At 41.5% G+C, this 14,003-nt stretch overlaps 1 long non-coding RNA gene across 1 annotated transcript; it reads right to left on the bottom strand.

The window, feature by feature from the left end:
• Nucleotides 1–365: 365 nt before the first annotated feature.
• On the bottom strand, nucleotides 366–7,108 carry LOC119000138 (uncharacterized). Its single transcript, XR_005069251.1, has 3 exons — nucleotides 7,030–7,108; nucleotides 2,373–2,425; nucleotides 366–397 (listed from the first exon to the last, which is right to left on the bottom strand). It is a non-coding gene; the product is annotated as an uncharacterized LOC119000138 (long non-coding RNA).
• Between the last annotated feature and the right edge of the window lie 6,895 nt (nucleotides 7,109–14,003).

Raw genomic sequence — 14,003 nt, 5'->3', positions numbered from 1 at the left:
GCTCAGAGTTCTTCCACGTGGTTGTAGAGAAGCTTATCTTAATGCTGTGGGCCTTGGATTCTCTGGAGCCACTAACCCTTTGGAACACCCTTGAGAATTGTAGACTATCTCCAGAAAAATATATACACCTGCCAGTGTTTGCTAACACTATAAACGAAGTTCAGAACATCTTTTCAAGAGTAAAGCAGTTAAAAGGTCAACTGAGTCATACCTGTCCAGTTCACCACCCAGCAGTAGATGACTATGAAACTGGAAAATCATCCATCGAGCTGTCACTGTCAAAACCTTTAAATAGAGACAAGGGTTGAATATGGGTGCTTTGTTCAGATGCTGGCGATCTACAAAGATGGCAGGTTGTGTATCCCCAAACTGTTTTAATTTTCCAATTCAAGTTGACCTTTTTATAAGAAGAAAGGGTAAGTAAGAGGTTTGGGAAAAGGGTAATTGGATAAGAGAGACTACTGTCCTGGTGGCGATTTTCCTAAAACTTTTTTAGCTGTTGATGGACAATTCTTAATCTGAATCATGGGCATTCCCTCCAGAGAACACAATGGTTCAGATACCCTGGTGGGGGGGAGGGGGCCTTGCAGATCCCCTGGGGCACAAAATCCACCTCCTGGAGTCACAGCTTTCCACACATTGATCACTTAAGCCTATCAATTAAGGCTAAAGTCTTTAACTCGAGTTTCCCTGAGAATTAGATGGCATAAAACAAACAAGTCAAAGAACTCAACTCTGAAAGTACTGCTTAGCAGTGGACATTGTGGAAACAGCCCTTTTGTGATATAAACAGATGAACCAGAAAGTAAAGAACTTCCAAAGAACAACCTGTTGCCTGAAGTTTCAAACATGTTTACATTAATGCTTGTGAAGGTACTTACTCTGTTAAATTAGAAAGCCTTTCGTTCCTGTTTTCAGAGCCACTTCTTGTCCTTTTTTTTCTCATCCTACACACATCTGTTTCACTGCTTCACCCAGTGACTACGGTACTTGATTGCATTTGTGCAACCGGAAAAAGCAGCTAGAAATAGTTTCAACTTCTGAAGAAAAGCAAAGGGTTCTTATGGTAAAAAGTACATCCTTAAGGAGACTCAGCCCTGCAGTCTTAGCCCCTGGATTGGTCTGAGATGTCTTCCTTAGATAACAGGTGATCTGGGTACAGGAACACCCTTTCCTTAGTCCTTCAGGGGGTAGTCAGAGGATTATCTGGAGGTTTGACGTATATCCAGGCATTGATGCAGAACTAAAAATCTCAGAAGTTTAAGTTCCCAAGCTAGTTAAAACAGGAATAGAACTGTTTCCCCTTTCCTCCATATACTTATGTTAGTAATTTCACAGCTTGACAAAAGCGGTGCTATTTTATTTCTTATTTATGATGTTTAACTCCCTCCCCCAGAAACTCCCATTTCTTTTCCTTGTTGGAAGCAGTCCCTGTTGTAGTGCATTATTGGTGTTGCAGTTTTCAGAGACGTGGAACACTAGCATACTAAGCTCTCCTGTCACTCATCAGGGCTGCCCTGGTGCACACACAGAGTTGAGGTCGGAGTTGAGCCTACACATCTGGGCCCCAGCTTTCCTTTATTTATTTTTATTTTTAAAAAGATTTTATTTATTTATTTTTAGAGAGAGGGGAAGAGAGGGAGAAAGAGGAGAGAAACAATGTGTGGTTGCCTCTCACGTGCCCCCAACGGGAGACCTGGCCCACAACCCAGGCATGTGCTCTAACTAGGAATTGAACTGGTGACCCTTTGGTTTGCAGACCGGCACCCAATCCACTGGGCCACACCAGCCAGAGCTGTTTTTTTTTTTTAAGATTTGTATTTATTTATTTTTAGAGAAAGGGGACGGGGGAGAGAAGAGGGGGAGCGAAATACCGATTTGTGATATATCGATCTGTTGCCTCTAGCATGCCCCTAACTGGGAACTGGCAACCTTTTGGTTTGCAGGCTGGCACTCAATCCATTGAGCCACACCAGCCAGGGCTAGCTCCAGCTTTTAATTTAGCTTAAATACTTACATAAAGAGATGAGTAGATCAGATAGCGCTTTAGTTGGGACTTTTAGATGAGTTTAAAGTTTTTGTTTTGTTTTTTTTTAATGCAGAAGGAACATCCTCACTTTCAATTCTTTGACCATTGTTTTGGGCTGGATTTTATTTTTGTGTATTTTCTCTTACAGTTTATCTACTACTTATTTGTTTGTTTAAGTGGCAAAAAGTCATTTGGGAAAAACAGTTCCCTTCCACTGCCTCACCTTACTTATCCCAAATCTCAAGGTTGGCTAATCACCAAAGATATTTTAAGAGCTAGCTGTTAGAAAGCTCTGTCCCTCCATTCTGAACCCCATTCCTACTCACTTGCTCAAGGTGCTCACTCTGTCTAGCCCCTCTTTTCTGAATCCTTCTCACTTTTCCAGATCATTCCTGTCTGCACACAAACAACGCAAACATATAACAAGTTATCTTAGATATGAGATATTTTTTAATTTAATAGAAATAACTGATCCTTTTTTCACTCTTTTATTTTTGAAATTTATTTTATATTTAGAAATACATTTGGGCCCCTTTACAGAATTCATATATAAATTATTCCAAGTTTGTTTCTGTCCTGAAGAGCAGGAAGGTTCTTCCAAACACTGCAGTGATGGACACTTACAGAGCTGTCACAGTGAAAGTTTCTCTAGGGTGTTGTCTTGGAATAGGAATCTCTGGGTCCTGGAGCAAGTATGTTTACCTTCAGTCTTACTAAAAAAGGCCTAGTTGTGCTAATTCACACTTGCACAAGCTCAACAGTCACATATCACCTTGTTTTTCTTAATACTTCCTGTCGCTGACCTCCTGGGTGGAAATGGTAACTTGTTTTAATTTGTAAACTTTCCCTGATTGGTAGTGAGATTTTTATATCTTTTTATATTTAGATTTTCAGATTTTCTTTTCTTTAATTTGCCATTTGATTTATTTTTATTGATTGATTGATTTTAGACACAGAGAGAGGCGTGGCAGGGAGAGAAACATCCATTTGTTGTTCCACTCATTTGGGCATTCACTGCTGACTCTCGTATGTGCCCTGACTGGGACGAAACTGCAACCTTGGTGTGTGGGGAAGGATGCTCTAACCAACTGAGCTACCCAGCCAGGGCCAAAGAATTAAGAAAGTGTCAACTTTCTTAATTCTACAAAGAATGCTCCTAATTTTTTCATCATTAAAAATGATATTTGCTAAAAGTTTTTGGTATATACTTTTTTCACGTTAAGAAACACTCTTCTGTACCTATTTTACTATAAAAATTTTATAAACTTTAATCATTAATAAATTTATAACCTTATCAAATACATTTTTTGTGTGCATTGAGGGGATCATATGGTTTCTCTATTTCAATATGTTAATGTGATAAAGTGTGTGTACACATTTTATAGTTTTAAACCATTTTATATAAACTCATCTTGCTCATTTAAAAAAAATACTTCCCTTATGAAATTTACATTTAAAGTAGGTTTCTTGCAGACAACATAATTAGATTGTGGTTTGGTTTTTTTTTTAATATTTTATTTATTTATTTTTAGAGAGAGGGGAAGGGAAGGAGAAAGTGGGAGAGAAACATCAATGTGTGGTTGCCTCTCACGTATCCCCCATTGGGGACCCGGCCTGCAACCCAGGCACGTGCCCTGACCTGGAATCGAACCAGCGACTCTTTGCTTCACAGGCCCGCACTCAATCCACTGAGCTACACCAGCCAGGGCTAGATTGTGTTTTTTTGTCCACTGGCACTCCTATGAATTCTGTTTGCTAATTCTTTGTTTAGGATTTTTGTATCCCTATTTATGGGCAAGATTCATCTCCTATATTTGAGGCTCATCGAGTGGGTAAGGGAATTTTGCCTTTTTTAATACTCCGGAATAGTTTGTATAAGATTGAAATAACCTTGTTTCTTTAAAGTCTGGAAGACTCTATCTGCATTTATCTTGGTATGAGTGTGAACATTTTTATCTTCTAATTCAATTATTTTTTACATGACTATTTTAGCTCTATATTTTTCCTGAATTAGTTTTAAGTTAAAATTTCAATGAATTATTTAATTGTATGCTTCCCAATTAAATGGCATGAGATTGTTTCTAATATTTTCTTCTCTTTTAAATTTCTAATGTATTTGTTTGCATCCTTCTTTATTTTTTTTCCTTTTTCTTTCTTGATCCATCTTGTCGTTTTAAATACTTGACTTAGGTCGTTTTAAAAATTCTTTTCCTCTTATCTTTGTTTTCTAGTAGATTAATTTTTTAATTTTTTAAAAGACTTTATTTATTTTTAGAGAGAGAGAAAGGGAGGAGGAAAGAGAGGTCAATGAGAGAGAAAGAAACATCAGTCAGTTGCCTCTTGTATAGGTGTGTGCCCCAGCCAGGGATTAAACCCACAACCCAGGCATGTGCCCTGACCAGGAATTGAACTGGTGACCTTTTCCTTTGCGGGACAATGCCCAACCAACTGAGACATACTGATCAGGGCTACATTTTTTTCTTAATATTTTCCTTCCTTTTACTTTTATTGGTTTTTTTTGTCTTTTTCTAATTTTTTTAGCTACATGCTTAACAACTTTCAGATTCTTAATTTCTAAGATAAGCATTTAAGAGGATACACTTTTAAGGGCTGCTTTAACTGCATCCCACAAGTATTATATTTATTTTTAAAACATTTTATTTATTTCTTTTTAGAGGTGGAGGAGGGAGAGAAACATCAGTGCATGAGCGATAGGTTGATCTGTTGCCTCTCGCAAGTCCCCAGCTAGGGACCTGGCCTGCAACCCAGGCATGTGCCCTGACTGGGAATCGAACTGGCAACCTTTCTATCTGGCCACTGAGCCACACCGGCCAGGGCCCCACGAGTATTTTCAATGCCCTTCTTTGGACTATATAGTTGGGATTACTGGTATAATATATGAAATTTGTTGATTTGTTAAGCACTTACTAAGTATAGGTCATTGTGGTAATCACCTTAGGGTACGAAAAACCTGCGAGTGATACTGTTCACTGCCTTTTACCCGAATACAAAATGCATATTTTAGTTACGACTCATTCTCTTGTGAGGAAGGAGCAAACTTCTCTTCTACCCTCAAGGTTCTTCTGGCTGGTCTAGTAATCAAACAGAGACATGAGACAGATGACCAAGAGAAAATAGTCAAATTTAATCTGTACGTATGTATGGGAGCCCCATGTGCAGGAGAGAATCAGAGACCCCACATGCAGGGAGTTTCAGAAATGAAAAGGGGGACTCAGCTATAGAAGGCACTCTGAGCTAGGGACAGGTAATGCACCTCGGGGACTTCAAAGGGTCGTTGCAGGATGACAAGAGCAAATGCTTAGTAAATAGCTTTCCCTGCCACATAGGTGGCTCCAAAGTGTTATCGCTGATAAGCTCTTATTACGGGCAAGGCCCCTGTTCGAGTTTGACTAGTTCATTAAAGGGAGGGGCAGAAGTTTCTCTTCAGGCTGAGGCTACTCTGCGAAAGCTGCCTTTGGCTCAAGACACTCTGCATACCACCGAGACACGTCTCAGGTGTCTCATTCTGGACCCCCACACTACCAAAGGTGTACAAACCTAATACTGTTCCACGTTGTATAAAGATCTTAGAGTCAATAGGAATGATAAAACTGTGCCAATAATAAGTAAGGAAGTTACCCAAAACATGAAACAATGAAAAAAATGTCTCAGCCCCAAAATATATATTTAAATATCAAAGATTATGTTGGGGGAAATGGCACTTTTTAAAAAGAAATGTTCTTTTTATTTGTTCTCAACCCTAGCCTGAAGGACAAACCAAAAATTATAGCTTACTAGTAAAATGAAAAAGAAAAGTTCTTTGGTCAAAAGTATCCCCAGTTCTTCGAACTGCGTGGTTTGGAATATTCTCTAGGGCAGTTTCTCATGTTTAGTATAATTTTGCTCAAGCTCTGAATCTGTAATTTGTTCTAATTTTCCATAAACAGTCCCCCAGCCACTATTTATTTTCTGCTGTCTCACAATTTCTAAGGTCCATGTTTGGTGCATATTATACCAATAAGCAGGAACTTCCAGAGAACTTTTTTTTATCGTCATTGTTACAATGACCAGGAAGAATAAAGAATGGTTACATTGATTTATACATCATCCGTATTCTTATCATTAAAATTTTATTTTTCACAAAAGGTATACATAATTAAGGTGTACAATGAGATGGTTTGATATGTATAGTGAAATATGGAGAGATATATAGAGAAACGATTACTACAGTCATACTATCTCCCGACATAGTAATCGTGTTTGTGTGCACAATGAAAGCACCTGACTGCCTCAGTAAATTTCCAGCATTCGGCCCAGGGTCATTGACCGTAGCCATCATGCTGCACCTTACATCTTCACTCTTCACCCTCCACAACAGCAACTTTGTGCCCTTCCACCACTAGCTCCCCATTCCCCCACCTGCCCCTCCTGGGAGACACGGGGCTACTCTCCATTTCTGTGCATTTGGCTTTTTTAGATTCCACATACAGATGGGATTGAGACAGGCTAGGAAGCCAGGACCAGTGGGTAGGGAAACCGAGACAGTAAATCACAAAATCCTATCTTCCCTGACCAAGGACACTTCTCTTCCCCAACCAGAGGGTAAAGATCTTAAATAGCAGAAATCCAATTAGTAGCCTTGTTCAACTGCACCCAAGGACAGATGAAGTTAAGGAAATACATCTCATTTTTGGAGCATCATTGTAAAGCTGAGGATCTACTGAGATCCTCCCCTAAGACTCCCCTAAACTCCCAGCCTTTAAAACCAGTGAGGCAAAGGATCTTCAGAGCTCCGGCTCTCCCTTCAGAAGCATGCCTGCACCTTCCCCCTCTTCCTTCTCAGGCGTGCGTCTCCTAAACTCTAAGGGTCCCCATGAGACTTGCAACCGGGGGAGCAATGGGCAGCATGTAGCTCGTCCCAGGCTAATCCCCTGAACCTGTCTCCAAGGCTCCCTTTTCTCTGGTTTTCCAGTGAGCTGACAGCAGCCTCCTAAGGTCACTTCTTTCCCGTAACATTTCTTGACAGCCAAAGCAACTCCGCCTAGGCGCTTTCCCGTGGCTTCTTCTGCCCTAAGCCTCCCTTTGTTCCACTGTTCCAGCTCCCCCCCACCTCTCCCCCCCGTAAAGAAGGAGAGGAAATATCAATTTCAGAGATGTGGATTGGTTGCCTCTTGCGTGCCACCAACTGGGGACTGGCTGGCAATCAAGGCATTTGCCCTGACGGGGAACTGACCCAGCAACCTTTAAGTTCACAGCACAGCGCTCACTGAGCCATGTCAGCCAGGGGCTAAATCACCTAGACGAAGGTGTAGAATCTCTCCTGCACGAAGCCAAGAATCCCTGCACTACACGATGGCCAGAGGCAGACCTCCTCCATCAACAAGGTCCCTATCCATGAACAAGATCATGCAGTTTTTATAAAAGAAAATCTGTATCTGGCTTATTTCACTTAGTGTACTGTCTCTAGGTCCATCCATGTTGTCATAAATGGCAGATATATTTGTGTATTTATATTAAGTTGAATCAATGACATTGCTGATATTTGACTGATTTTTAACCTACAAAGATAACAGTTTCATGTGGCTCAACCCTGTATATTTGAAAGCTTGAGTAGAAATCCTATGGCATGGTCATGAAAACTCTCTTTTCTGCTAAGGGAAATATTTGGAAAAACTTAAAGGGCCACGATAAGCAATTGTATCATATGTTGGTAAACCAAAAAGTTCAAGGCTACTTACTAATTTAATATTGACCTTTGGATAAGCCTGTAAGTCTGATCAGGAAATAAGCCTTTTCTTTGCTTTGAGTCTGAAGGAAGACCAGTAGCATTTCAAATGCTTGGCACATATTAGATGAGATCTTTTTCTTTTAAAACCAGTTGGAGAAAAAAATGATTGCTATGGGGAGAGGAAGTGCACAACGAATCAATACCACAGAGAATCAAGTTAAATTTGCTTATTTGGTGTCAGGCAGTCTTAATGATCATATGAAGAACTAAGACTATTTCTGTTTGGATAATCTCAGACGTTCCAGTGTGAAGACTTACATGCCGTTAATGCCGTCTGCCGCCGGAGCAGCCTGGTGGCTGAGTCGCCACTCTCTGGCGTCACAGGGTTCCAGCATCTGGCCTCTCTGTCCCTTCCCTTTGTGTGTGTGTTATGGCAAAAGAACACATTCTTAGAAATCGCAGATTGGATTTTTGCCATAATGAGTGCTAGTTCTGCCTGCCCTTCGTTGACGTAATATTTAAATCTCTTTTTAACTCTGAAAATTAGGACCCAGAGCTTTGCGTATCGGCCAGTAAACGGGGCATACTCTAGTAATTGGAGAACAAATTCAGAAAATAAGATTCAGGGAGACAGGTCACAGTAGTGTTCAACACAAATGCACAAAATTGGCCATTAGTGGAAACAAAGCAGCCTAGGAATTTAGTTTCTGATGCATGACTTTGGATAAGTTGCTGATTTTGCTTCTGGATTTGTGAAATGGTGAAGATAGTAGTGCCTACCACAAAGGATTCATGTGCGCATTAAAGACAGTCTGTGTTCGGGGCTGCAAGCTTTAGCAAATAGAAGAACAGCCTGCTCAATTAAATTTTAATTTCAGATGAGCAAATACTTTTTTAGTAAACGTATGTCCAAATATTGCAAGGGACATGTGCACTGAAATTTGACTGAGTGGTTTCTGTGTTATCTGGCAACCCCACCTGTGTCACGGGCTTATCACGCTGCCTGGCCCAGATAAATAAGAGCTATTCTCCATGTCTCCATCCAGGATGTTGTCAAAATAGAAAGGCAGCCCTCACAAATCTCGTCCAGCAGACGAAACTGTCACTAATACAAGATGAACTAAGTTACAGCTGGCTGTTTACCTCTCTACCCACTTCTAGGTTGTCTGCTCCCAGAGGGCGAAAACCGTGTTTTATTCCTCTTTTCCTACCCCTGCTGCCTAGCATCTACAATGCATTCTGCATGTACCAGTGGCAGCAGAAGTGCTTATTAGAAAGAAATTCAGGAAAGAGCCAGGTTAGGTGGTTGGCTGTGTCTTCAGCACGGGCTGGCTGGTCAACACAGGTTTTCCTGTCACTTGGTGAGAGGACCTGGGGCATGAGGCTGGCTCCCAGCGGCCACTGGGTTCTTCTAGTTCACGTAACTTTGACTTTATTTGCACCCAGCAGCTGATACCTTGAGGCTCTTTCTCAACTGGACTCTCCTCTTGGGACATGTACACACTGGCCTATATTTCACACCAGTATTCCATTCTTGTCGGGAATCTTTCTCAAGACAAATGAGTATGTGTGTGAAAAAAAAAAAGAGAAACCCACCAAAATTCTATAGAATGATAATGAGCAGGAATTCTGAAGCCAGGTATCTTGGGTTTGAATCTTGATTTTACCATTTATTTGTAGTGTGACTTTCCCCATGTCATTTAACCTTGATGCCTCAGTTGTCTCAACTGTAGAATAGGAATAATTATCTGTCCTAAAGGATAGTGAGAATTAGATGAGTTAATAAGTACTCATTATTCACAGTGCATAGCATGCATAGCATGTGCTGTGGGGTATATAAATGTTAGCTTACAAAAATAAAGGCGAGCTCTGGATCTTTGCCGACAGGCAGAGAATCCCTCAAACACTCTTTAATGAACTGGATACTTCAGTCGTGCTTATCTATGGCCTCTCCACGAGAATATAAACTTTTCCCTTGTAAGTGACCAAGACGGACCTTTGTCAAAAGTGCTTATGTATTTACAGATTTGCTTCTTCCTGGTAGGAAACGGTAATGTTTTGCAGAATGGCCTCCAACAAGTTATGGCGGTGAATGGAGTATGCTGCCGGGGGGGGGGGGGGTGCTGTGACCCTCTGAGGAAAAGCCTGCCCCTCTGTGCGCAGCGGTGCTATCGGCCAGCGTGCTCTCCAGCCAGGGATGCTGGTCAGGTGGCTGGGAGGTCTTCCAGACATCCCGCTGGATCATGTCACTGGCAGCAGCCACCACATACCCAGTTTGCAGTGCTGACCTCCAGGGGGAGGACAACAGGGAAGCACTAACTAAGCCTCCTCTCCGTAGGCACATGCTCTCATACATCTTTTCACTTTGAGGAATCGACTCCATTCAGTACGGAACTGCAAGAAAAGTAGCAGGGGGGTGAAGCAATCAGTGACCGGGAGCAGTGGTTCTCAAAGTCTGGTGCCAGGATTATGCTCTGCATTTGCATCACTTAGAGACTTAGAAATGCACAAACTGGAATCCTGTTCTTGACCCACCAGGTCAGAAACTCTGGAGTAGGGCCCAGCAATCAGGGTTGACGGGCCCTTAGGTGATTCATATGCACACTCAAGTTTGGGAACCGCTGGCCTTGAGCCACAGCTGCTGTCTTCCTCTTTCTCCCTCCTCTCCCCTTTCTCTCCCCTCTTTCTTTCTTTCCTCTCTATCTCCCTCTTCCTCTCTCTTTCTCTTACCCCTTTAAGAAAAAGGAATGGATCCCTGGCTGGTGTAGCTCAGTGGATTGAGAATGGGCTTGTGAACCGAAGGGTCCCTGGTTCAATTCCTAGTCAGGACACAGGCCTAGGTTGCAGCTCAGGGACCCAGTGGAGGACCTGTGAGAGGCAACCACACTCTGATGTTTCTCTCTCTTTCTCTCTCCCTTACCCTCCCTCTAAAACTAAATAAATTAAAAAAAAATTTTAAAGAAGGAATGGATAGTGTTTTCCAACTTATGCACACATGAGCCCAGTTGACTCCGAGAACCTGGGAAGGGGATTTACCATTTTCCTTCCTGGAAGTTCAGGAATTGCGAAGTGTTTTGTCCTCCCCACAGGTGAAAATGAGAAAATCAGGCTTAGTAAACCTGATTATAAGCCCAGCTGGCTTCACAAGCCTCACTCTCTATAGGCACCAAAAATCCTAAGGGAAAGAAGTCCAGTGATTTACTCCCAACACGGGAAGCTACCCCAGATCGCACCAACCCCAAGAACTGAAAGGGCCTGAGGACGCATTATTTTGCCTAGTGAGAGAGACACTTTCCCATGCTCTTTTGGGATTTAGAATGTAGGATTTCCCCTGACCTTAGTGGTTTTGGGTGTGATTCTTTTGACTCTTGAGTTGAAAGGAACTTTCATCTAAAATTCTCTGGAGGAAACCCCTGGACTCCACATGGGTGCATTATTAGTGTATGTCTGCCCTCCCACCCTGGGAAGCGGTGGAGGGGTGGTCCCTTCAGCTGTCCCACCGGAGGATTCTCTGTGGCAATGTGGCCTGAGCCCAAAGTTATACACATTCAGGGAGCTTTGGGCTGTCTGTCTTCTTTTATCGTCTAGTCCCTCTGGCTAGGTTTACAGGTGAATAAAATAAGAAACAGAACGGTGAAGGAAGTTCTCAAGACTACTTAGCTCATCAGTGGGTGAGGTTTTTTTCTATAGAAACATTAACGTAGTAGGACTTCCTTATGTTGTGGGTTAATGATTGTCTGGAGCTGTGCTGTCCACTCCAGTAGTGACAAAGTCAAAAAAAAATCTGGTTCCTCATTTTGACTTAACCACATCTCAAGTGCTCAGTAGCTGCATGTGGCTAGTGGCTACTATCAGAAAATGCAATAATAAAATAAATAGAATACTAGTTCCATCACTGTAGCTGGTTTTTGGATGAACTACTTTCAAGTGATCTATTGTTGTCATGTTATATGTTGACACATGTCTTATGTCATTTGAATCATCCACCTGTTTCTATGTGTCAGTGCCTCAAACAGTGCCAAGGAGGGCCACACCCAGATCTTATCCCGTAGACTGAACTAAGACTGAAGTAGCATACACTGCAGGAGTCTAGCTGGTTGCTTACATGGCTGTTGTTTATATGTCATTCATATGTCTATGAATAGTGTCTCTGTACATTCATTCATGCAATTATTCTTTTAGTCGATGTGCCTTTATTATGTTGCTACTATGTTCCAGGCATAGCGTAGGCCCTAGAATACTGCACTGCCCATGGAAGGCTACTGAATGAGGAGCTGGACACCGGAACAGTTCATTATGACTCCGGAACAGTTCATTATGATGCCAACGGATGTTTTAATATGTATAAGGATAAGGAGACTTTTGTGGAGGCAGAAAGAGGAAAAACTTGCCATCTGGGCAGAATTTGGTAAGACTTCACAGAGGTGACCTTTGAGCTGAGGCTTGAAGGTTGGGTGGGAGTTTGCCAGCGGACTAAGGCACCCCCAGCCACACGAACAGTGTGTGAAAGGCACGGAGCTGTGAAATGGCTGCTGTGCTAGGGTCAGGGAAAAGTACAGTGAGCTGGGTGGTGGGGGGAGACCGGGCTCAGGTGGTGGGTGCACTGTTAACAAGTTTGAATTTTGCCCTCTGTGCATCGGAGTTAAGTAGGCTCCCTCACACAGCTTTCACATGTTAAATCCTGTTGAAAACTCGGGTGCTTCATGTAGTTGAAGGTATCAAGGTGTGTTATGGGTTTGGCACTGGGCCTGGCACACAGTGTGTGTTCAACGAACCTTGATTCCTGCCCTTCCCTGGAGCGCTTGCTCCTCTTTTCTCTGAACAAGTGGCTGCTTCTTATTGGCTCCTCATCAGCATATTTCTAAGTCTCTAGGAGTGACTGATTCCTCTCCTCATTTTCCTGGCTATTAAGTGTGACAAAATCTCACCCTCTTATCTGTCACAAGCTCATTGATGTGGTCTTTTCAACAACAGTTAGAATGTCTACTTTAATTTATCTGCTTTCCTTCTCCTGCTGAGTATTTCTTTTTCCTTTGTGATATATGACCTTTCTGCATATAACTTTATAAAGGACAACTTTGGCCTATCCATTACTGTCTAAAGCATACTATCATAAGACAGCATTATAAATGGATAGTTTTCAGGAATAGCTTCATTTTTAAAAGGGCATCTCTTATTTCTGAATGGCTGCAGGAATGCCAGTTGTGAGTAAATGTGCCAGGCAGATACCACTCTTAATTCTCATGGATTAATTAACAGGCACTTAATTCACTCTACCTCACTGACGTGCAGGCTGAGCATACAAATGGAGGTAGAGTCCAAGTGTCTAAGAGGGAGAGAAACATCAGTGTGCAAGAGATAGATCAACTGGTTACCTCTCACACCCCCACCAAGTGGGGACTTGGCCTATAACCCAGGAATGTGCCCTGACTGGGAATCAAACCGCCATCTTTGGTTCACAGGCCAGCACTCAGTCTACTGAGCCACACCAGCCAGGGCCAAGTGTCTAAGTTTTTAAAAGCTGTAATTCAAGTGAAAACTGTTAAATAAATGTGCTTTATCTCCCTACATTGATAAACATACCTTCATAATGACAAAAAATAAAACAAGTTTAAAGCCCTGATTTTTATATGACAGAAAGTTGGTAAATATTACTAAATCTAATTATTATTAGATTAGTATGTATCTGGGTGTCCTGTTGATTGGCATTGATTTTGAGGTGAGACATAAAAAAAACTTACATAATTTATAAATGTTTCTGTAAATCTATTTTTCTTTCACTTAAGCAAAAATCACTGTTCTTATGGAGATTTTTAGCGATGATCAAAGATTAAAAAGAGAAATATTATTCGAGTAGGTTTTATTAAAATGAATACAAATAATAGAAAAGGACAGTATTTAATATATATTTCAAAAATTATAAAATATTCTTTTTTAAAAAAATATTTTATTTATTTATCTTTAGAGGGGAAGGGAAGGAGAGAGGAAGGAAACATCAATGTATGGTTGCTTCTGGTGCATCCCCTGCAGGGAACTGACCCCTACTGGAAACTGGCCTGCAACCCAAGCATGTGCCCTGACTAGGAATCGAACCGCGATCGTCTGGTTCGCAGGCCCGTAAAATATTCTTATAAATTGTTTAAAATTATCTACTAAAATTAAAGTGTAAAGAGCAAATTATTAACAAAGATCACTTTAATAAAAATTCTTTAAAACTGACATTTTACACTTACTTTTTATTTACTT

This window comes from Sturnira hondurensis, unplaced genomic scaffold (genome assembly GCF_014824575.4).
Source record: "Sturnira hondurensis isolate 20B ecotype Veracruz unplaced genomic scaffold, ASM1482457v3 Scaffold0015596, whole genome shotgun sequence".
Taxonomy (NCBI): Eukaryota; Metazoa; Chordata; class Mammalia; order Chiroptera; family Phyllostomidae; genus Sturnira; species Sturnira hondurensis.
The sequence above is the reverse complement of the archived record's forward strand: the minus strand, read 5'-3'. Positions and strand labels throughout refer to the sequence as shown.